General features: G+C 42.4%; 1 protein-coding gene across 6 annotated transcripts in view; it reads left to right on the forward strand.

Moving 5' to 3' along the window:
• The window catches only part of RORA (RAR related orphan receptor A), a 472,196-nt gene that overhangs the window by 239,610 nt on the left and 209,155 nt on the right, over window positions 1-23,431 (forward strand). The gene's annotated exons all lie outside the window — the stretch shown is intronic.

Raw genomic sequence — 23,431 nt, forward strand, 5'->3', positions numbered from 1 at the left:
GCACACTTCATTATGTGTGATGATATGAGTGTTTACAAAGGAAACCACAGCACAGTCTGAAAACAGAAGGAAGTTTTGAGTAGGGAATGTTTTACAAGGAGCCTTGGAGTGTGGATGCTGGCCCGCTGACCTACCTAGGCCTGTTGTTCTGTACATGCAGCTACTTTTCTCTTAGTGAAGTTTGGCCCTTGAAAGAAACTTCCTTGGCCCTGTGTGGATGTTCAGAAGTGGTCAGCAGGCCCCAGGCTCTGTTTCTTCTTTGAGATGAAATGTCTGGTTCTTTCTCTTAGGATTTAAGGAGTTTTATGCTATTTTTTGTCCTTTGCCCTCCTGAATTCTTTGGGTTTTTTTTTCTTTCAAGCTTTCTTCCTCAATGCTTGACAAGGATTGCCCTGTGTGGCTCCTTTTACTGTGGAATTAGGAACTTAGCAAAAGTTGATACTCTTTTTTGTAAGACTTTGTAGGGAAGGGTGGGTGAACAGTACTGATATGGCAGTGGTTGTTATTTACACCTCCTTTGTGGATGTCATGTGTTTGTTTCTCTTCCTCAGGGGATAAAAAGTAGTAGGTGAAGTAGGTGAAATATTTGAGGGAGAAAACTGCCTCAGTGAATGTGCTGCCTGGAAAGGCAGGTAGGCACAGGGACAGGCAGGGACTGCTCTCCACACACTGTTCCCTCACAGGCGGCCCTTAGCTCAACTGAGGAGAGACAGACGAGAGCTCTGGAGCCAAACTGGGACTCCTGGCAAACATCAGAGCAGGCTGAAAATACCACTTTGAGTTAGACACAGTGATACAGTTGGAGGTGTGACAACCCACACAGATCAGTTTGAGCAACTGTGCTGGGGAAAAGCGTTGGGTTTATCTACTGTTAAATAAGACAACATGTCTAGCTCTGAGACAGGGGAAGGATGGCATTGGCATGGGGAGCAGAGAGCATGAGAAAGAAGAAAATCCTCTCCAAGGTCACTTTTTACCACAGGGATGGGAGATTGAAGACAACATTCTTGTTGTTTTTGATGGCTAAAAGCTGCTGCAATCCTGGCAAATCTCTCAGGAATAGTTCAGGAAGTTCTGCTGCCGTACCTGGAGCAGACAGTCATTTATCTGGGATGCAGTGCTCTCACTGCTAACAACCAGCTCGAATTGGCTTATTTTTTCACAGTTGTCACAGAGCCAGCCGCATTGTCTCAGCTGTGTGCCTCTGAACAGGGAAGTACAAACCCAGAAAAAGTTTTGGCGTCATCATTCTTGCGTGTTTCTTCTCCACTCATCTTGTAATTTTTTTCTTTTTTTCCCTTTTCTTTCCTTCAGCTATGTTTGTAACCCTCCTTTTCTTTGCTACTTTGACAGCTTTTTCCAGTCTCTTCTCCTACAGGGAGATGCACTGTCCTGACAGTACCATGTTATAATATCCACTGATAAAGACCTGAAATGACCTAACTCTTACATTCTCTAAATCCCAGTTAGCCCTTGCTAAAGTCCAATATCTTTATGGCACCAAAGAGGGTTTTCTGCTGGAGTTGGAGGGGAGGATGAGTTCAAGTGGCTGATGAAGCACTCCCTCTTGGGGTGGTGATGACTGAGTTGTAGGTCTCACAAGCTGCTTAGTCTCCTTCTTCCCACAAAAGCATTTCTGTCAGGGTCTACACAAGAAAAAATTCTACAAGATTCGCAACCAACTTCTGCTTGAGTTGTGTGGGATGTTACCAATAAGGACCAACACTGCAGCTGTGCTCTGACACCTTCACCTGCCAAGCACCCTCTTGTCTCCTAGGTCTGGGATTGAGAGCAGCTGTCTTCTGGTTTGTACCCAAAAGTCTGTCATTGAAAGGCCATATCCACCATGTGGTACACTTAGGGGGGCGGCTGCAGGTGTTTGCACATCACTTTGTGATGGGCACAGGTGCTTTCAAAGATCTCATCTTGAAATTTGTCCCAGGTCAGCCAGCAGGTTAGAGACAAAGCCAGGCATGCTATAGGAACCTTCTCAAGCCCCAGACCAAATGCTTTAGGCATCATCTAAAGATTAGAATACACCAGGTCTCCTTTACAGCTCATTTTCTAGGGATCAGCAGAGATGCCCCCTCCCTCCCCTCTCCCCAAGTTTGGATCAACTGCTCAGCAATGGGAAACTAACTGTTTGGGGTTGATGGTAAAGGGGAAAGTTCCTACTCCCTTCTGTGGCTGCAGTTAGAAACTTCTGACAGAGCTCTTGGAAAGAAATCTTATCCTGTGTTAAGGCAGTAACATTTTCTGTGCTGTAATAGCTGGGGAGTGAGGTAGTGGTGGAATTGACATGGAGCTGGGTGATGGCACTGGTGGTGTCTGGAGACAGCAGCTGTACAGCTGGCAGAGTCACTAAAACAACAGCTAAACCAAATAATTGGGAGAAGCAAATGCAGTCACATGCTTGGGAACATTTACCATGGAATACTTGTGCTGTAGGGCTCAGTTACAGGTGCTGTGACTCAGATGTCACTCAGTCATGCGTCAAGCCCCAGTTTTGACATCCCTTTGAATGGTCTTTAGGAAGCTGTGTAATAATGGCAGTGGAGAACAGAAGTTCCTCCATGTGGAAAGCACTGTAAATGTAGGTACTTGAAGCTTGAGATTTATTTAAGTGAGTCTTAACTATAGAGGGACTGTAATAAAAGATGGTATTGTGTTTCTTCTCAAATTATTTCCACTACAGTTGTCCCTCACCAGCAATGATGTGCCACTCTGCTGTCCTTGAAAGCACCTACCACTTTTTCTTTACGTTTCCTAGTGCCTATTTTGGTTTCTTGCTCTTGCACACCTGTAAGTAAGCCTTTTATAATTTGTGCAGATAAACTTAGATCAAGCACAAAGGGAGTGTGTCGTTGTTAAAAATAAAAAATACCAATTAGGTAACTTTAGGATGTGCATGCACACACTGTCTGTTAGGCAAAAAGCATTTATTGTCACATTTTATTCTAGTTCAGTAGATAGGTAAAGGGATGGCTCTCAGGTAATGTTTCTAGTGACAAAAGTCCTGCAATCATAATATTTCTATCCCAGTGACTTATGAGTTGTGAAATTCAGCTGAGTATTGTTGGATGCACTCAATAGCCAACAGCTTTCTTGTAAAGATCTTTGTTAAGTAGCAGGATTTTTTATGATTTTGGTTTTGTGTGGGAAGGAGTTAATGAGATGATCCTTCTAGGGCTTTTCATATTTACAGCTAAAAATGAGCTATTCTACTCAAAGTCAGTAATACATGCTTACATTTAAAGAGAAAAAAAAAATTTGATTTCCTCAGTAAGGTGAAATTCATATTTGAGAGATTGTATTTTAATCCATCTTCCTTTCTAATTAAGGTGATTCTGAAAGCTGTTCAATTTCTGAATGGGCATGTATTAGTCAGTAAGGATCTCATGGAGTACTCCCACTCCTAAATATATGCTTGGCAGTCTGCTTTGCATTTCAGCTTCTTAGGTATTTTTATAACTTATTGCTAGAGTGTTGCAGTGGTGGAAAATTACTCATTTACTGGCTACTACTGATTAAATTATTAGCCAGCCAGAGCACACAGTGAATGTAATGTGGCCTGAGAGCAATTGTTAACAGAAACGTTGAAGCATGGGCTGTTAACTGGAAGACTGGTGGTTTGAGCACACCCAGGGACAGGTTTCTCTTTGCCTGCTCATTGCAGTGGGGTTGAAACTAGATGGTCTTTAAGGTCCTTCCAACTCAAACCTGTCAATGATTCTGTAATACCATGGTCAGTGTCCTGAACAATGGTTTGGGATGTGTGAGGGAGAGCATGTGCTCCCATGTCCAAGGCAAGATCTCGATGCTGGAGTTGCAGTGACCTGGTGGGCACTCTTCAGTTCCTGATGGGATCCTGCTGGGCAGGGGGTGGGACAGGCAAAAAATACTATTGTCACATCCCGGGACAGAGCAAAGGGATGTGCACAACCAGGTTTGGCTCAGGCCTCCTGAAGACAAGTGTTTTCTTCTTTTTGATAGCAACTTGAAGAGAACAGCTCTTACTTAACAGCTATAATTATTGGCAAGGATTTGTAGTAGATGCTACCAGAATTGCTTGTCTAAATCCCTTGAAAAATCAATTTAAATATGTTCATAGTGAAATCTGATTTTGTTGTTGTCCTTGTTATGATTTGTGGCAAAGGAAATCAGTGTGATTTAAGATTCAGTGCAAAGCAATGACAGAGATGAAAAAGATTTAAAACAGTGATGTGGAAATGTGGAATAAGTCTGTGTAATGAACAGTGCAGGCAAAGCACTGCATATGAGGGAAACATACATGGTAAGGAGCAGAACTCTGTGGTAGGGCAATTTTGGAACTCCTTACCCACTGACTCATTTCCAGACTTTTAATAAGGTTTCAAGAGGTTCTGTTCAAGCCGACTTCTTGAGAGATTGATAGAGAAAAAAATTAAATATACAGAGGGTAACCCACAGAAACAAATCTGTTATGGTTCTGCATGCTGTAGGGTGCTGACTATGGGTGACAGAAGGGTGACCCTTGTCCTAACTGCTGCTCAGCAGGACATGGCACCTTTCTCAGAGATCACTTCTGGCTGTGCACGTACCCCTGGGAGCAGGTGGGTCGGCTGAGTGTTACAGGACATAACCAAAACCCAGGGGTGCACACTGGGGTGGGGAACTTCCTGCTCACCATGAGGAATCTGACTCTAAGGGGGCAAATAAAATGGACTTTTTAATATTATTTTGGTCACTTCAGATGTGGTGACATCCAATAGCATCTTAGGATGCTAATGATGGAATCCACTTTCTTTTTCCACTTACTTCTTCTGTGCCCTGACACACAGGGTTCCCATCGCTGAGAAATTACTTTTTTTTGGTAGGAAATGGGTGTAGTGGAAGTTACAATAGAGTAACACTTATTATGCTGCAAATACCTTTAAAAATAACTCTTGTGCAGACTCAGACCAAACAAATGAAAGGAATGATTTGTAACGTATGTGTTTTAAGCAGCAGTTAGTGTTTTATGTACTGAGAGGGTAGAAAGGTTGCTTCTATTTATAGTGTCTTTTAAATTGCCTGGATGTAATGAGGGTGTTTGATCACAGGCTAGAAGAGTGTGCTAGGTGGAAGAGTCTTTCCTGTTTTTTTAAACATGTAAAATCTGGAGGAAAAACTTGAAGCACTTTAGTTGCGTCATCTGACACAGAAATAAGGTAATTAATCCTATTTACAGCCAGATTTCCAGAAGTATTTACCCTTTCCTACCTCAGAGGATGGAGTTCTTTTCAAAGCCTTTGAACATATCATATCTTAAATAGATACTGAATTGTTATATTAAATAAGATGAAACTATGTGACAGTAAATACAATATAACAAGATGACCTTGAACTGCCCTTGAGGATGCAGTGTTCTCTGAGAAAAGCTTTTTCTTTCTCTTCTGATATTAAAAATAATTTGTGTAGTGGGGCTATGCTGTAGAATTGTTTGTGTTGCCATTCCATGTGTAGCTTCTTTAAGTATGTGCTTTCACCAAACACATGGGAAATGAGCATTTACAGAAGAAAATGAGTATAGTGAATATTTTTTCCTCGCCTTTCTCTTTCAGTAAGTAGATTCTGCCAAGGAGCATAAATACAGTTCTGTATAATCCTGCTGTTCTGGGCTCAGGTTGTCACCTGGAACCAGTGGCAGAAGGGGAACTTTGCATATTCTTTACTGTATTTGCTGCAAAGTCTTTTTGGAAGATGATTTAGCTGTTGTTTTGCTCATGCTCTGGTTTGAGTGGCAAGGTTTTGGTAATGGGAGGAGGTGCCAGCAGCTTCCCCTGTGTCTGAGAGAGCCAATGCCAGCTGGCTCCTGGATGGAGCTGCTGCTGGCCAGGGCTGAGCTGTCAGCCACAGAGGCTGTGCCTCTGGGATAACAGATCCACCCAGAGGAAAACCCTGCACAGCAGCAACTGCAAATGGGGGGGGGAGTGAAATATCTGAGAGAAACAGCTCTGCAGACACAAAGATCTGAGGGTGAGTCTGTTTGGCCCATCTGGTAAATGGTGAGGGATTTCTCTCTGTCCTTATGTGAGGGATTTCTCCCTGTCCTTATCTCAACCCTCGAGGCTTCCACTGTTGCACATTTGGACCAGTGTGATGTGTACTACCCACTGAAATCTGAATGTTGTGCTTTGCACATTTTGAATCTTCATTTATTAAATATACAGAGGGTAACCCAATTCTTTTGTTTTCAAGAATACTAGTGAAATAATAATTTAAATATACACAAAATCTCTACATAAGTATGATACAGTTTAGTATCTTGACATGCAGATAAAGTTTGTAACTGAGCTTCCAGAAACTTTTCCAATATCTTTTCTGATCTTGGAAAGCAGTGATACTTTACAGTCCAGTAAATTGAAACGAGATGTTTCCAAATGACCAGTGTTAGCAGTATGGCCAGAAAAAGAGAGAGAATTCTGTGTGATTTCTCTTAAAACTAGTTTGTGTTTTATAATTCGATACACTTCATATAGCAAGGAAGCAAAGTAATCACTGAACTCTAGATGCAAAAGTGTGATTTCCTGAATCTCTCATAATTTAAAAGATGTTTCTGTACAGTGATGTGTAAATATGTGCACAATGTTTTAAAAGGAACATATACTATCTAGAAAATACTTGCAAAATTTGCTTCAGACACTTCCTACCTATATGGGTTTTATCTCTGATCATCTTGGTGTATTTAAGCTATGGAGGAGCTAGCTTACCGTAGTTGAGTTCTGATTGCCAGGATTGGGGAATTCTTCCATGTGAAAAACACTGGATTTCAGTCAATCACAAAATATTTAGCTATTTGGAATCAGCTGGGCAGTTAGAAGACCTTTAGCTTGTTCATATCCACAACCCAGTGTTGTGTAAATACACAGCTCTTCCTAAGCTGGCATCAAGGTATTTTAAGAACAATTTTTGTTAGTTGTGCCCTGGTCTGCCATTGCAGATGATGCTTTGGGGGAACAGGCAAACTCCTGACCCCCTCTGCAGTTCAAGATTGCTTTTTTGATGTACCTGCTTCAAAAATGTATCTGAATTGAACCTTGATTTAGGTGTTTGCTCAGGACACCTTTAAAAATCAGCTTTGGCCTTGGTAAGGAAGGGTGAAGGAAATGGGAGCAATCTTTTACTCTCTTTCTAAAAGTCAGAATGTTTTAGCAAATCCAAGCCTGCTTTGTGTTGGTGGTGGACACTGGGGAGATCCCCATGAAGTTTCTCTAATAGAAAAAGAACTAAAGTGGCATAGATTTTATATAGAGTAAAAAAGGGTGCCTATAACTCCTGCCTTGATGATAATCTGCATCCATTAGAAATAAGTTCCATGATTTTCATCCTGTGTAAAATCAGAGCCGGCTAAAGGGGCTTCATTGCTAGAACAGATGGCCTGTAGGGAATCGGGGATCAGGATCACAGCAGGAGGAGCAGGAGAAGGAAAGATGCAGAACATCCTAGGGTCCATGTGTGCTGATGGCCTGTAGAGCCCCTGAATATCATGGGCTTCTTTTGTTTGGTTTGTGCAGGTAGTCCATGGGCTTCAGAACTGAAAATACTCTCATTGTGAATGACAAAGCTAGTTTAGATGAAATGTAGAGATTTCTGAAGGGGATTTTTCTCTCTTTATGCAGAACTGTTGGTAATTAAAATGAGTATTTTACAGCTGAGAGGAAATGTGGTTACTACTGAGGCTTAATTATTATACCATATTTATTAAGTAAAATATTTGTTTTATTTTATTCATTACTTATTTAATGGTGTCAAATAACCAAAGTACAGCTTAACATTGGCTGTTTATGGCAACAGTAATTTATCCTTACTTGGCTGCCTAAGCAGCTACTTGTTTGTCCCCTGTAGGAGATGAGTGTGGTTTGAAAACATTTAATGCCGCTACATTGTATCTGTAGTGTGACATTTCTCTTATTTGTGATAGCAGGGTGATCATCTGAGACTGAATTCAGTTGTAATCTGAATGTTTATTAGGAATATGAAGTCATAAGCAAGCTGATTCCTTTCTAATTACCCGTCAGGGATGAAAGACTTTGTTTACATCTTGGTTTGCATTTATTTGATGTTGCAATATTTGGAATGTGTAAAATTATCATTCTGTTTTTCTTTTCATTGTCCCCCTTTTGGTTACTCCTGGTAAAAGGCCTGTTTATCTTGGGGAAGGCAGCACTCGGGATTCCTGTGGCTGTGTTAGCTCCTGTGCACTTGCTGAGGAGAGCGCGAGTGAGTGTGCAGTGAGTGGCTGGGAGCTGATGGAGCCTGGTTCCCAAACTCCTCCTGCCAGCCCAGCCCGATGCTGTGCCCCTATCCATCCCTCCTGCAGCTGCAGCAGAACGGTGCTGTGCCTCCATCCATGGCTCCTGCAGCTGCAGCAGAACGGTGCTGTGCCTCCATCCCTCCATCCATGCCTCCTGCAGCTGCAGCAGGAGCGTGCTGTGCCTCCATCCCTCCATCCATCCCTCCTGCAGCTGCAGCAGGAGCGTGCTGTGCCTCCATCCATGCCTCCTGCAGCTGCAGCAGAAGGGTGCTGTGCCTGTAGCCACCCCTCCATCCCTCTGTCCTTCCTGCAGCTGCAGCAGGAGGGGTGACCGTCAGCCCCCAGCCACCCCCCCTGCTCCCTCCCCAGTTAATCCCACCATGTGCCTGCATGCTCAGCAAGGGGGATTACTTTAAGTCTGCATATTTTCATCTTTGCTGGGTCCAGGTCAATTTACTGGCTGGGCACAGTGAGCCAGGAACAGATTGGTGTGGTGCAGAAGCAGCCAGCTGAACTTTGATGAAAGGCAACACATCAATTTGAGACGTTACAATGTTTACAGGTTCTGCTGGATAAATCACACACAATCCAGGCAAAATAAATAGCCAATTTTTCTTCTTTTCCTGCTTTGTGGCAAGGTGATTATATTTAAGAGAAGTGTAGGAATTTCCATCTTACCAGTGACACTATATGAGAGCCCGCTTAGCACTGAATAGTGACAGCAAATGCTGAAGTGGAAAAAATATTTTCATCCATCTGTGCTAATCTTCTTTTACTCCAAGATTTAATGGGGCAGGGGGTGGGGGAGAATGAGAGTGAGAGGAATCAGAAAAATCTTAAAAGCTTGGCTTAAGCTTTTAGCTTTGCCAGCTCGTTGTCTAGTCAATGAAGAAAGTGCCAGACTCCTCTGCATTTGTGGTGGGGATATTGTGATTTTATTTGGACAGTGATGCCTGCAGACTTTATTACCAAAAATAACTAAATAATGGTCTCTAAATGTGAAGGGAGGATGGAAAAAGCCACAGCTGAGCAGAGCTGATTGGTTTTTTATAAACAGACTGGAAGACACAGTGTACAAATGGAAAAAGCATTGTTGAAAAACTGTAGAAGTCTCTTGGTTATTTCTGTAGCTACATCATTCAGGTCCTCCTGTGCCATCACATCTGTGATCACCCAAGTTATTGTGAACTGCCCACATCTGTGCTCTGCTGGTCAGACAACAAAGACAGAAGGATTTCAATCTTGCAACTTGTGCTGTCTTTGCTTTTACCTTGTTTGATATCACATTCTCCAGGAGTTTTTCAGCTAGGAAAACCTAGAGTATTTTACTCCTTTTTAGGCATTGGATCAGATGTGTCTCATCTTGCTTACTCAGTAACAGTCTTTCCCACCCAAGGGCAAGGCTGTCCTTGCAGCCATGGGGAGGTGTTAACATTTTCTAATTGCATTGGCCACTCTTTGCAGAATTCTTAGAAAATCAGCTGATAGCTAAGAAAGGTTTTGTTGCTGTGATATACAATGAACGAATAGCAAAATTGCTCGGAAGGAAAAAAGTTGAGAGTGGCCAACTTCTCAGAAGTCAGTCTCTTCTCCCTCAGGGTGGGTCAGCTAAAAATATTTCCATGTTTTTCTACTTAAAGGAAGGTCCAGGCAAAGAACCAGAGGTAGGACAACAGGAACAGAAACATCCGTTTGAATTAATCTTTGGCAAAATAAGTCACCACTCCATATACTATATTTTAGATGTTGTTTTAGTTTGGATGTTTTCATCTCTCCACATCTCTGCTCTTCCTAATGTTAGCTGCAGGGGATTTTTCGTCATTCTGTTTGGCTGTGCATATTTCACTGGATATTTCTGCTTCCACTTTCCTTCTGGCAAGGAACACAAGAAAACTTACCTTGAAATTTGTCTTTAAGACCCTGGGGCACTTTTGTTGTTTCTTTGGGGCTTGTTTGGGTTTTTGGTGTTTTTTGGTTTTTTTAATTTTGTTTTGGGTGGTTTGTTTTTTTCTTTTTTAAAGGTTTTTTTTTTTTCATCCCTACTAATAAAAAAGTGAAATATGGCTCAGGTTTAATGAAAAAAAGTAGCATAATAGATACAGCAGTGTTTAGACAGAGGTAATAAAGTAGCAAGGCAGTGTAATGGCTGTATTTCAGATAGGCTTGAAACTTGAAATTATGCATGTGCGATTAGTCCTGATGAGTTTTGTGATGGTTTGATTTGTTGGGGTTTTTTAAGTGATTGTCCAGTAGTTGTGAAACAAGACTCCTGGGTTTTCCCATGTGCCATAAATATCTGAGCTTGAGGATTTTGGCATCTTAAGCTACTGCAGATTGTACATGTAGATTGGGATGTTATTTTTCAAAAAAAAATCTCTTACTTCATGTTGCTCAGTTAAGTTCCAAATTTCATCATCATTAATGTATGTTCTAACCTGGGTAGATTTGGTACAACCAAAATAATTTCAAATAGGTTATGCACTAACAAAGTGGGCTGATCTTTGCTCAGTCTGAATTCCCAGGTGTGTGAGACTTTGCTGTGTGATGGCACCCCCATTAAAAGAGGAACACTTCTCTGCTGCAGTGCCCCTTGGCAAAATAGAGTGCTGACACCTGGCTGATTTTGCTGCACTGACTACTGCTTTGAGAATTTGCATTGCACCACTACTGAGACACACAGGCATAAAGGGAAGTTCTTTGGTTCTTTCTGTGCAATTGGAGACACATAGAGAAACACTTCTTGTTTTCATGCAATAATTCCTGCTGTTTAATTTACCTTGGCTTTAGACGTGTCAATATTTAAAGTGCTGTTACCATTGTGACCCACAGTTGGTGGGCCACATTTTCTGCTGTGTATTTTCATTTTGCTTGGTGAAGTAAAGATCATATCTAACACTGGATATAGAATTACCCAGTGCTGCCCTTCAAATCACTGCATAGTTATTCAGCTGGTCCCTCCTGACTGTTGTTTTGTAAGCAAGTTAGAAATAAAATGTTTTCCTTTGGATGCTTGAAGGTGTAATTTTGTATTTATTGCCGGTCCTCTCTGAAGAGGAATGCCAAGAAAATTGTCTCAAAATCAAGTTGTGAGCTTCCTTAGTTCGCTACTAAGAGTAGGATCACTCACATCACTGAAGTGCAGGAAGGGAGTCTGATTCTGCACCAGAAAGTGAAGACTTCTGCTTTTTTGTGTTTTTCTTCCCTCTCCCTGGGAGACTTTTGGCTCCTTGGGACTGTGATGTTGTTTTCTGCTCATTTTTGTTGCCCAGAGAAGTGAGGCTGCCATCCGGACAAGACTGAGACACCCCTGCAATGCAAATACCTACAGGACAATTTCACTTGATCATTTAGAGACATCTTACTGTCACTTCACTTGTTACTTCAGACATCACTTAGGCCATCCCCCAGCCTACCATACCTTCCTTCTCTTCCTCTGGATGATACTCAGAAGAAATACATTGTCAGACATTCAGGACTTCAAGGTCCAACTTGGCAGTAAAAAGTGTAATTGAATTTGAAAAAATTTGTATTTGGGACATAAACAGAGAGGGAAATTTGTGTGTGGGTTTTGCTTTTATTCCAAACCTACAGCAGGTGTGAAGGATTTGTTTGTTCAATTGTTGTTTTGGGTTTTATTGTTTGTCTCTCAGTGGGGTGTTTTGGGTTTTTGCAGGTATGATATCAGCCCAGAAAAACGACCTAGCCATTAACTGCCATGTTGTCTTTGATAAAACCACTGTTTGCAATATTTGTTTGCTTTTGCTAAGAGCTTTGTGAACCTCTATTCTTATAATTTTCATTCTAATCTGAGTCTTTGTGCTTTTGGGACAAATAGTCTGAAGGTTGATGTTTTGCCAAAATGAACGTTTGCAAAACGAATTAGAATGAGAACTAATGAAAGCCACTTTACTTCTGAATGAGGAGTCTTTCAAAGAGTTCAATGATCTTTAATACATAGTAATTTTCACTTTAGTTAATTTGATTTAACTTGAACTGAATGAGGCTGTGCAAATAACACCAAGTCCCATTGATTTTCAGTGGGACTCAAGCTCTTAAAGTACTTGCAAAAATGATAAGGGTGCATTTGAAAATGTTGACAGCTCTTGTCCTTGGCTTAAGAAGCACTTGAAAAATATTGTGTTTAGCTTTTATAGTACCTTCAACAGTTATCCACTTCTATTTTAAGATTTTTTCTTTCTCGTCATTATGGGATCCATCACAGCCACTCAAAAGCTGCTGATGCCACCGGCTTGGAATTCAGCTCCAAAAGTGGCAGCCCCCACATATCAAAAGAAGTTATCCTCATGTGCATAACATCATTAAGCTGCTGGAAGAAAGAGTGTAGGAGAGCCTTGGTAGAACATTTTCATCCCTTGTTCTCATTAAAATTAGCTGGGTTCTGATTTGTTTATTTACACCACTGATGGAGATAGTTTTCAGCTGAAAAAGTGAGTTGCACATCATCCAGATAGATATGTCTGTGTCCTGTCTGCTTTCTATTTGTTTGTAGGTGCATGGAAACTTTATTCATTGTCCTGTCAGTATTAACAATGATTTTACTGTTTATAATAGCTTCTGTGATGGATTGCACTGGAGTAGGGATGCACAGAGCTACAACTGCACAAGGACGTGAGGAGGAGTAAAGGAAGGAGTGTTACAGCAAATGGAGTTGGTGGCACTGTGTGTAACAAAGCAGGGGATCCAAATACTGTTAGTTAGCTCACAGTTGGCCATGGGTAATTGAATAATTGGTCCTGCACATGGCTGGAAGGCCATGCTGTTAATTACTAATTTCTTTGCAAGATACAGAGCACCTGCTTGCTTTGTTTAGTTTTAATAGGCAGTGGTTGACAGAACACCTTCTGGGTTGTTTGTTTAGATCCCTGAGATACTTATCAAAGCCATTTCTGTTCTAATAAGCCATGTATCTAGATGCAGTGATTTTAGGATCATTTGTAGGTTATTGCTCTCTCCAGTGTTGTTTTCCATGGCAAACACAAAAGGTAATAGTCAGTACACTCAGGAGGTGCCATGGGAGGTCACCACAGCCATCCTTAGGCCTGAAGTATCAGCTTCATCTGGAAATCATTCCAGGTCTGACTGGCAGATATGTGCCCATCTGAACTCCAGAGATGGACAGTCTGTACTTGTTCAGGTGATCCATGCCAGGTATTTCTGACAGCTGATGGAAATTTGCTCTGTTGAAGTTCAAGTATTTGCAGTGCTGTCTTCAGGTGTCAAGGAGGAAAAGGTGATGACCCTTTGGCAAGCTCTCAGTTATTCAGAGGCTCATGTAATATTTATCTAGTTGCGTGGTATCTAGACCATGAATCAAAGAGTTTTTTGGATGTTTCCTGATGTCTGTATTTCCTACTCCTCTGAGATCTTTACAGCCAAGCAGCACCTTTCTTTCAGATGTTTTTAGAAGCAAATCCTCCCCAGAGTCCCTCTGCAGCTGCTTACACCTCCTAAGCTGAGCATTTTGCCTTCATCCTTGCTAAATTACCATTCATTTCATATCACTCTCCAATTTGTGATCATTTGAATTCTCCTCTTTATTCATGCTGCTTGTGACCCATCCCACCTTTAGACTGTTGACACAGTAAAATTATTGTGAAATATTGCTGCTGACTGCTTCCTAAACAATACCAACAGAAGACTTACTCCAGCTACTCAAAACACGTCTTCCTAGCATGCCAACATTTCTTTCTTCCCCAGACAGTTGTTATCCTCCTACAAAGTTCATGGTTAGATAGTTTGAATCTGACCCTTCCAACCTTTCCATAGTTTCAGTTGTCTAATTGGTGCCAGTGTAGGACTGGTACATAATTCATGTGCAAGGGCCTGTGAGTCTGGGTTTGGTGTATATTCACTGTTTCTGCTGATAATGCTAGGGTTCATCAGTTGGATGGATCTGTCCAATGCTAAGCCAGGGGGCCCTAGGATAACATATCTGTTTCTCAAGACTTTTAGATATTTTTCTCTCCTCCCTTTTTTTGCTCCTGCTTTGTACCTTAGGTGTCATTTAGAAAAAACATCTCTTCTTGCCTACAATGGCAATGTAGGGAAAAAAATTACCCTTAGGAAATCCTTTTCAATACATTGTTTGAGCAGAGAAACTTTTCACAGATGATTACTTGTTAAGGGACATTCATTCTTAATATTGGCATCAACATTCATAACTCAGGAAAACTGAAAACTACATGATGTAGATTAGCTTGAAGTATCTTGACCCCGAGGAGAATTGAGATGGGCTGTGTAACTGTAAACCACAGAGGAGAGAGATCATAAAGGCTTTGATACCACACTTTTACACGTGCTTGCATATCACTTGTAAGCTTTTATTGTGTAACATTTGTAAATGCCACTTTAGTAAATGAATATGAGTCTCCATAGTTTCAATTTCTAAGTAATTGTCTTTTTTAGATAATGACAGGGAAAAAATGTGGAGAGCCCTCCTCTGTGGCCATAAGCATTGTTCCCTGCCAGCAGAGCTCTCCCTGCATCAGACTGCAATGAGCTCAGACAGGCAGACAGTGCCAGGAACCAGGTACTCCCCCAGCTCTTGACAAGGCACCACTGGGGGTGGGAGAAGAGAAGACTTGGGTGCTCCAGTTAACCATGGACTGATGAGATGGCTGGGAGAAAGCAAGAGACCATGACCTGATTCTGTGCTTCATAAAGGAGGTGGATTTGTAAATAAAATAGCTGAGGCTGGTCTTTGATTATTATCAATGAAGAAAGAGAAGGGAAAAAAACCCCAACCCCAAAAATCAGCCTTGAGCTGAAGCATTCATTTAAAGACTCTTAAAAGCACAACAAAATTAAAATCACTCCTTGGCATGATTGTGAGATAAGACTAAGTTGGTATTTGGGAAAAGCATGTTTAATAGATGTTATATGAGACAATAAAATAATTGAAACCACTCCTCATAAATTTCAATTCTTAATTGAAAATTATATAAATTGTTTATATAAAGAGTATAAGAAAATCTATTGAAATCTTAGTCATTAAAAATGTAAATGCAGTCAAGAAAGTAAAAATGCCAAGGCTTTATCTGAGGCTTCAGATGAATTAGTTTTGCAATATTTAGTGTTTTCAGAGCCTCTAGTGCAGTATTCATGTGCCTGAGCACTTCAGTTATAGCAAAAGTCTGCAGATTGCAGACCTTCTTGTGCTGTTTTTTTTTTTCAAATTATAGTAAACGAGTTATGATTAGCAAGTGGCTTGTTGGAATTATTGCACGGCTTTTTAGAGAAGCTGTAATTTGTAAATGAGGCTTGTGAATATGGGAATGGACCCAGTCTCAACTGCTCTGCTGTAATTAGTCTGTAGAAGTGCATGCTGTGATGCAGCACAGCCCAAATCAGTGTGTTTTGCCTGTCTTGCTTTTTTTTGTCTTGCTGGTGATTGGAAGAGGCCCAGGTAAAACCTACATTGGTGGTAGGGCATAGAGTATTTTACTTGATTACTGGCAGCTTACAATTGTGCAGAAGTATATTTTTTCCCCTGAAGGTGGGTGATGTATTTGGGAAAAAAATGCTACATTAGAAACTTGCAGCTGACAGTGCCTACATTCAAGAAGTAATTAGTGCAGCAGCTGATAGGCCTTGCCCCACCTTGTGCACAGGTTACTGACCACAGGTGCCTGGCTCTTGATGGCATGATTAATAGATTCTGTCATCAAACCCTGGATGGGGTTAATACTATTAAAAAGAAAAAAAGTTACACATTCCAATATAGTAGTTCTATTAGTAATTAGATAGGAATTAAGTTGTTAAACAGTTATTAAAAATTTGTAGGAATATCTACCAGGTCTGCTGGTATAATGGATGAGGAATCAGGCCTCCAGTACTGTAAGGAAAAATTTGTGATCTCCTGCATATAAATCATCTCAGTCTCAATTTAGTAACTTCCTTACTCAATTTAGTAAGCTCCCTCCCAGCACTCCAAAGGAGTTTAGTGTTCTCTGGAGCCCTTTCTGGGTATGACAGTCATCCAGAAACAGGCCCTGGCAGCAGAGAGGGTTCCCTTCCTGCTCGGAGGAAAGGCTGCCTTGCTCACACTGCACCAGGTTGAACTAGGAGTGGGAATGCAAGAGAGGAAATCTATAGGGAAGTTTAATAGGAAATGCTGACTTGAAGCAGCATCAACATGAGCACTTAAAACTCAAGGATGGTCTCCAGAAAATGTTCCATCCTGCTGTTTTAAAGTCACCTTACTGAGCAGCAAACAAAAGGTTGCTAAGGATGGTTGTGACTGATTGCTGACAGAGCTGTGGTTGTTGCAGCTGCCCAGGCTCCTGCTGGCACAAGACATAATGTGTATTGCTGCAGGTCATATAATGGTAAATGAACACTTACTGCCTCTGTGGCAAGTGGATTGATTATTGTGTCCACCTCCAAACAGGTCTGCCTTTGTTTTACAAGTAAATGTATTGGCTCCTGCTGTGCTGAAGTCAGAAGATGAGTTCAGATACACAGAGCTCAAAGCAATCATGATGTGTACAGGAGCTTGTTTCAGCTTTTACAAAATGGCCTGTCAGGTACCTGTATATAAGCAAATAACGGTAAATGAACTTTATTTTTTCTTGCAACTGTGATTTTATTTTTCATGGGTCAGTGTACCTAGAATGTTGATATAAGATAACAGACAATACTTAATTGCTAGGCACTAGCTTCACACCATAAATTATAGTCTGATAAAAAGATACATTGATATTGATAAATCTACTGATATTCTATTGATAAATACTGTTCTGAATACATTTTAGCTTTCTTAGTATACTTGGAAAAAAAGAGAAGTGCAAGAAAGCATCCTCTAAAAACTGTTCAGTTTGGAGCCCAAGGTATGCAGATCTTGTTTTAACTGAAATGCAGCATCCATTGGCTGAAATGGGAGTTGGAGTGTTTCCACAAGGACCAGTCAGTGCTGTGCAACCAGGAAGGCAGGAAGGATGCTGTCAGCTGAGAGCATGGCCAGTGAGATTTCTGGGGTGTGGGGAGAACAGGCATGCTTAAATGAGCACGAGTTCTGCTCCCACTCAATCTGATTTGGGGAATAAACCACTTGAAATAATGATTAATCCTTCAGTGGGTTAAATATAGGTGGTAACTGACTCTCTAGCTAGGGCAGTTCAGGATGTGGGCTGGTGAGGTTCAAGGCCCAGTTCTGCTTGTTGTGGCACTTTGTCTCAGGTGTCTCAGGTATGCTTAGGCTACCAGACATCAGCAGTTCTACGAAAGCACTTCTGCAATGTTCTCAAGGCTTTCATCTTTCTCCCAATGCAGAATGGAAAGTATTTTCCAACCCTGAAATGAAATACAGTTCTTGTTTTTGTGCCAGCCACAACTGTAACTTCTGGCAAGAGTCAGTTTGGACTCCAGTCAGCACCAGGATCAGGGAGGAGAGAGAAGTGGCCTAAAGCTTGATCTGCCACCCACCTCTGGAGCTGTGTCAGGCATGCTGGGACCTAAGCCCTGCATGTGTTGTGCATGTGCTTCCCTTAATTAAGTCTGACAGGGGGCTGAGAGATAACATGCTCTGATCAAAAGATTTTCTTAGAACAGTGGGGCTTTTTTTTTCCAGTTAAAGGCATTGGTACATATGCTTCACATGTTTATCCCTGTGCATATTTAAATAAACCTGATATGTATCCTGCAAATCCAAATATTTTTGCAGATTGTGTCTTCAAGCAGTTTACAAGGAGGGGTTTTTTGGCTCTCTTTAGAAATCCTTGCTCAGTATCCTACATGTTCTCATGTGTTAACATGGAGCATCTTTGCCCTGTGCAAAATGAGACTGAGGTGCTTGTACTGTGGTGAAAATGGCCTAACACTGAATTATCAGAGGTGTATAAGGAGGTGAGGCCCTTGCTCTGTTACTGGAAAGCATTTTTTCTCCAGAAATTGTCTGCCAAGTGATTTTTAAATTGTGTTAGGTAAGAACCAGGAGCTACATCCAACTTCTTCATTTAATTGCTTTTAGAAGTATTTTTAATGTGGAAGGACTCTGTCTTGTAGGAAAGTGGTAGTAAATTATGTGAGGGAGTGGAGACTCAAACAAACCAGGGCAACCTTTAGAACAAAGCAAAATAAATGCTTGCCTGGATCTGTGTCAGTGGGAGGCCACTGTGACCCCACAGCAGTTAATTTGTTTAGCATGTTGCTGCTGTTATGCTAATTAGGTATTTCTTGAACCAAGAGACTGTCAGCTCCAAATTTCAAAACTTTTCTTTCTCCTAAGAATAAAAAGTAAAGGAAAAGGCAGATGGAAGTTTCTTGCAAGTGTACAACTCTAGGCTGCCTGTGCCCTTCTCTGTGCTTGGCTTTTGCAGCCACTACAAAGCTCGTTTTCTTTTTTGAGTAAAAACACTCTGGTAGCACTAGGTCAATCTCAAAAGAACAAAATTAACAGAATTGTATTAAATTATAAGGGTTTCAATGCTCTAAAGGAAGTGGGCAGTTTTGCTGAGGAAGGACCTCTGCTTGCAAGCTGCATGTTCTTCAGAGAGGTGAGGGAGCCCACTTTGCAAACCTAGGATACCAGGTTAGGGGGTTGACATTTACTGTCAGAACATTATTTGGTCAGATCCAAGTAGCAAGAAGTAAAATGCTTTGGTCTTGATTTTTTTCCCCCCCCAGCAAATATTTCTATCATATCAATGTAGTTTTGGAGGATTTTTTAAAGTTCAGTTTAAGCTGAGTTTTTTGCTTTTCCTTCTGTATCACACTTAAAAGACTGCTAGGCATGTATCACTCCAGTATGACAGTTTGGAGGGTTTTTTGTATTAGCACTCTAAAAAGGAATTACTTTCAAGTTACCTTTAGTCTCAGTGCTGGCAGAATTGTGCCAGTTTGCATTCAGAATGTCAAACTCTACTTGTTGGCAATGATAAACCTTCATGCCTGGTTCAGACTGTCACAGGCAGCGTGCCTTCTTGCAGACATCAATTCAGGTGCAGCTGAATTTGCCTTCATTCTTCCATGCTGAAAATTCCAGTTTGGATCTACAAGTCTCTGTTTCAGACCACATTCAGTAAATGTTGCACTTCATGTTCAAGAGGAAGACTCAAAACTGCAGTTGGGTTTTGAAGTGGTGTAAATCTGGAGCAGTGAGACTGATTTAGCTTTTTACCCTTGCACTGGGGTAAAGCCAGCTCTCAGTCTTGTTTGAGAGACTCTCCTCTGCCTCAGTCTGTCTTACAGTGCTGCCTTGGGTGTCCAAAATGGCTTCAGTAGCTTCATAGCCAGTTGTGCCCTGTAAGAACTACCTTTGAGATGATGAATTTTAATTTATGTAAAGGTCTTTGCCATGAGCAAAATTTCCCTCCATAAAATGCTCTGGCAGCCATCAATTGCCCTTCATATTGGAGGGAAGTGTGAGGCAAAAGTGAAGCTAAGCAAGACTGCAGTAGTAGTAATTGCCTAGGTGCTTGTTTAACCAGGCAGCAAGTAATGAAGTCAGGAACTGTAATGTCACATCAACTACATTACCTCGTTTTCTTCTCTTGCGGACACAGGGAGGTTAAAAATAATGAGCCTGTCTGCCTCTCCCCATACCCCTGAGCACATTGAATCACAAGCACCTTCTTTCTAAAACAAATTTATTTCTTGCCGGCCTCCTTCCCAACAAAGACTTGCCTGTGATGAATACCAGACTTCGCAGCATATTTGTCAAAGTGGTACACCTGTGAGGGTTGCAGCACAAGATAAATTTTGGCACGCCAAGGGAGTAGAGGGAGGTACCAGGCAAGGAATAAATCTTGGTGTGTTACACCAGACTGTGAATGAGCGTTCTCCTCCTCAGGATCGCTGCTCTGACAAGTTATGATAAATTACGCTCTTTGTTGACACCTTCATCGTGTTATTTATGGCTCGTTAATTGAACTGAAAAGGAGACTTGTAGCACAGCAGGGGATTGTACAATGCATTTCCACTAGGCTGGAACCTGAACCAAAGAACAAAAAAGGGGAGGAAAAAGGTAAAGTAATATATGCATGTGTGTACTCTCCACTGAAAGGAGCTGGCTGCTGTAAGAGACCAGTCCAGAACTGTAGCAAGTGCTCTGAGTTCTCTCAGAAACATTCCCATTCAGTCCTCCTGGATCTCCCAGTTAAAAGCCTAGATGTTTCTCTTCTTTCCACCCTTAATCCTTCTATCTGTGCTGCTCTGTGCATTGCTGAAGTGTGGGTTATCAATCCCATGTGAAGGCTAGCATCTCACCTGTGTTCCTGAGCTTGACCATCCCTCACTTCCCTAACAGCAGTTTTCACTGATTTTTCCTCGTCGTCTCTTTCCTGGATTGACATTCTGATAACACAGTGGGTGAAAAAGAAGGATGGTGGTGTGACACTGCAAAAGTACCACAATTGTACAGCAACACAAAATTCTGTTCTTTTGGGGCAATATATGCCAGGTTCAGGAACAAACTCATTTGGGGACCCTTCCAGCTCTCTGCCACTGCAAAGGGCAAGGTCTTGTCACCAAACATCCTATTGTGGCAGCATAGGCAGGCATTTCTCTGAGAAGGAGTAGTGTAAACAGGAAAGGGAGAGGTACAGGATCTGAGCGGGTGGCTCTCTACACTTGTTGTGCAAGAGTTGTCTGCAGGAAATATAGCTGTAAGTCATTGTGGGGGATGATAAAAGAGAGAACAGAATCTTCAGCAGATAAATACTGAGGCAGACAGGCTTGTTTGTGTGAAGAATTATAGATTTGATGCTGAGTCTGAAATGGTTCTAACAAGCTCTGTCCTGAAAGAAAATTAAGTAAACTGATGCCTGAGAGTATTTATCATGCATGAGTTTTTTGAGGAAAAAATAGAATGCTCCAGGAAAAGAGCATGTTTTCCTATGAAAGGGTTCTGAGATAATCATTCAGCTCCTTGCTGGAGAATACCATCTGAAATTCTCACATTTTTATGAGCAGCATCATTTATGGATTTGCTGTTTGGGCTCCTCTCAAAGGAGCCAGGTCCTTCTGTAGTGCCAAGGTTGAAAGTTAAAACTGCGAGTGACAGGTCCCTTGTTAGTAGGGTCTAGAAGAGGGAGTACTTGGGCTGGGTGTCAAGAGATCTGAGATTCACTCTGGCAGAGTTCCTTAATCAGCTTTGTAGGTACAGTCAAACTTCTTGAACCTCATGGTTTGGTGTGTGTCTTTTTCAGGTGTGAAATAAAGCTTTACTTTTGCCTTCGCTATAGATTGAGCAAATGGTTTGGCAGGGATTTAACAAGGTAATGAAAATTAATTCCTCTTCTGATAGCTTTCCAGCCTCTCAGGTGAAATACAGGCGCAGTGTCTTTGTTCCTTTTTAAGGATTTTCTTGTGCCGGGGCAGCGTGTCCTGTGTGTCATTGGAGATGTCACTGTATTTTGCCAAGCTCTTGGTACGTGATGCCCAGTTCCTGTGTATGCAGCTGCCCATTGGAAGGCTGGCCATGGCCCTGAATGGAAAAGTGGCCTCTGTGGCTGGGCCTGGGGTGCCCCGTGTCCGTGGTTTCCACGTGAGCCTCCGTGCTGTGAGTGCAGCCCTGGGCAGTGCTGGGACAGGGACAGGGCTGAACTGCACAGGAGCCGGGCTGCGGCTCACTGGAGGGGCCAGAGCTCCGCAGTGACTGTGGAAGCAGGGTGGAAGCAGGATGGCAGCAGGATGGCATCTCGTGGTGCTGCGGCCCTCACAGCCCGCCGGCCCTTTGCTCCGGGCTGAGCCCCTGTTCTCTGCGGGGCTGTGGAGGAGAGCAGCCCCAGCGCTGCCCCTGCCGGGTCTGCGTCCCCTCCGCTGTTCGTGCGGCGCTGATAAAAGAGTCAAAGCGGCGGAGCGGCTGTGTGCGTGTGCAGGCGCTGGGAATGCTCTATTTATAGCGCTGCTCCCCCTTAGCTCCGGGGAGCTGTCGCCTGCTGCCGCAGAAGCGGCCTCAGAGCACTCTCCAGGTGCGGTGGGTGCAGGGCTGTCACCCGCCCCGGCTGTGTCCTGGTGTCCTGCGGAGCCTCCCGGGCAGCGGCGTGGCCGTGCCTGCCGGGCAGCTGCCGCCAGGGGCTCCTGCCTGCGGGTCTGCCCACGAACAGATGCTGCTCCTTCATCTCCCTGGAGGTCTTTAATGCCTTCTCTTCGAGGTGATGTAAAAGCAGTATGATTTGGCTTGCACTCATTACAGAGATGGAATTGTAAGGGGTTTGTTGCTGTTGTTTGGATCTAGAGAATGGGGTCATTAAGAGCAAGGGAACATCAGACCCTGAATCCAAGGTTGTTTGCTGCTTCAAATAACAGCCCAGCCACATGGTAAGTGGCAGCAGCCTCTGTTGGTTACTTGCCTGTGCCTTATTCCTCGGCAAAGTGACTGCTGCCAATAAGGATGTCAGCATAGCTCCTGGTCTGAAAGGGTTTCAGTTTCTCACTTGCTGGCTACCAGGGTCCTTCCCCTGCCCTAGCACCCTGCAGCAAGGGAAAACCCTGAGGTAAAACTTGCACACACCAGTTTGCTTGGGTTTGCCACCTTCTAGAACTGGAGTTCCACACTGGATAGGTTTCAAGTTTAAATGTTAAAAAATGTTTTTACACAACAGCTGCAATGTAATCTGGTGGCCTGATAAACTGGTTTCTTAGGGATCTGTCCAGTGCTGGAAAGCATCGTGCTGCCTTCTCGCTCACCCTGCCCGGTGTTCCTTGCTGTGGTAACTTCAGTGTGAGTGTTGCCTACAGGCTTCTGATGTGCTTCACACCAGAAGCTGCATTGCCAAATACCAGCAGTTCCTTCTGGAGTCAGGAAGTGGAACATTGCAGGTTGAGAGGAAGCACGGAGAAGGAAACCACACAGATAGGAAAGGTCTGAGAAAAATAAAGCAAGTAGGAAAAAAGTTTGCTGCAGGCTAGCTTCAACCATCACTTCTGGAAAGAGCTGTAACTAACATCCAGTTCTACTGAAGCAGGGCACAACCTCCAGCAGAGCACTCTGCTCTCTCTTCTCCATCTTTTGACTGGGAGCTTAGAAAGATCTTGGTTTTCATTTTGTAGTTGTGCCCTTCCTATAGTATTTTCTTCCCAGCCAGCTGGCTTTTTTCAGTTACAACAGTGTGCGATTTTAATTTTTTTTTCAGTATCAAACAAATTGAGCGTTAAACAATTTTTCAAAGTTTTCACTGACAGATCATCTTTCCC

Source organism: Passer domesticus, chromosome 14, assembly GCF_036417665.1.
Source record: "Passer domesticus isolate bPasDom1 chromosome 14, bPasDom1.hap1, whole genome shotgun sequence".
NCBI lineage: Eukaryota > Metazoa > Chordata > Aves > Passeriformes > Passeridae > Passer > Passer domesticus.